This window comes from Trypanosoma cruzi, genomic scaffold (genome assembly GCF_000209065.1).
Source record: "Trypanosoma cruzi strain CL Brener 1047053517057 genomic scaffold, whole genome shotgun sequence".
Classification (NCBI taxonomy): Eukaryota; Euglenozoa; class Kinetoplastea; order Trypanosomatida; family Trypanosomatidae; genus Trypanosoma; species Trypanosoma cruzi.
This window is the reverse complement of record NW_001849518.1, coordinates 130,265-131,976: the sequence shown is the minus strand read 5'-3', so window position 1 is coordinate 131,976 and position 1,712 is coordinate 130,265. Positions and strand designations below refer to the sequence as shown.

The 1,712-nt window shown below is 48.0% G+C and overlaps 1 pseudogene, besides 1 other annotated feature; it reads left to right on the top strand.

Moving 5' to 3' along the window:
- Window positions 1-1,712, top strand: Tc00.1047053508783.10 (annotated as a pseudogene; the record flags this gene model as incomplete).
- Window positions 1-1,712: a sequence feature (areas merged during assembly that could not be assigned to a particular haplotype. This can correspond to areas where the two haplotypes were merged or to regions with more than two copies in the genome that were merged during assembly.).

Here is a 1,712-nt window from a genome sequence, read left to right as displayed (position 1 = left end):
ATGAGGCAGACGCGCAGTTGGTGGGTCACATGTTAGTTGATGGTGCGTCTGAAAAGACGGTCGGAGCAATAGATGCGCTTGTAGCACTTCATGAAAAAAGTCATTATAGCGACATAAAGGCGGATAAAACCACATTGGGCTTTTCAGATGTTATCAACAGCATCGATGACGATCCGTACGACAATGATGGTGATGATGTAACAAGGAACTACCTGCGATTTATTCCTCTATGTGTGAAAACACTGCAGGAGCTGGGAAAACTGAATTGCTGCTATGAGACCTTTTTTTCAAAGGCGACACGTAGCATTGAACAGACCATAGCCCACTTTTTTCGTCTCTATGGGGCATGGAGACAACGTGCGGTTAAATCAACGAGTATTGCGGGAAGCTTGGATGCCGCCACGGTAAGAGTGATGAAACTGCAAGCCGAAGGACTTGCATCGCCCACGGTTTCTTATGACGAGGCCATTGCCCTTATCCAGCAGCCCGAGCTTCTTGCCATGCTCAATGCTCTTTTTGTGCAGATTGAAAAGATTGTGCGTAATGCAGATTATCTTATAAAAGTCATTCTTGTCTCGTATTTTCCTTTTTTGTCCTCTTGTTTGATGAAGCCGGGCGGCTTTTATCCAGACACGACATACCACGACTGGGATGTCAGTCAAACCCCGTTGCAAAACCCGGATGAGATGCGAGAGATACTTACGGCAGCGCTCTCTACGACACTCTCCAACTACGGTGCTCAGCAAAAGGATGACGGTAATAATGCGGAGATGGTGGCGTTAAAGCGATTACTGGTGAAGCTTGATGTGGATAGTACGTTTGCGCGGTTGACAGCGTTGCTGGGGAGAAGTGTTTGCCTGCGTGATGTGCTAGATCTCATTGATGCAGCGACCGAGGCGGTTATTCGGGAAAACCCGGGTGATAGTGAAGAGGAAGTCATGGTTTGTCGTAATTCGTTGAGTACATTGACGACAGACATGGTACTTGAAGCCTTCCGACGTGATGTCCGCGAAATGCATTCCCAGTGGGACCTGCAGGTGTTGTCGTCGCAGCTCAGTTACTACATTGAGCTTATCTTCCGTGTGCTTTGCGATGCAAAAGAGTTGGAGGAGGACTTTGGGGATGAGGTTGCCCTGAAGCCATTCTTAAAGCATCGGAATCTTGTTGGGCGTGTACATCGGACCGCTGAATTGATGAGTAGTGGTGCTGCGGCTGCTGCAGACAACCTTTTTTCGCTTGAAAAGCTGCTTTCCACTCAGGACACTTCCGGCCTGCTTGCGATGATGGAACAAACCGGGTACGTGTCATTTAGTATAGTTGCGGCCGTCAAGTATGCACAGCGAGAATTACGATGTGCCGATGAGGGAAACAGGAAGCAATTAAGGGACCGGTCCATGCCCGCATCGGGAAACTTTGTTTATAGCTGGAGAAGTGGTAGCGCTCTTCTTCTCCAACAGGCCATGACTCTAAAGAATTGGTTTGTATTCACTCCCAATGAATATTTTAACATGCCACGAGTCTGTCCGTCAGTTTTACCCGGCGTTGTGCCGTGCGTGCCCCGCGTTTTGTGGAAGCGTCTCGTGAGGAAATAAAAAACTCCCTTTTTCACTTTTTTACAGAAGACTTACATCCCCAGTTTGTACGTCTTTCATTTGCAGCAATTGAGACAGCTGTTTGCCGATATGTCCGAAGCGGAGAGTTTTACAGATGAG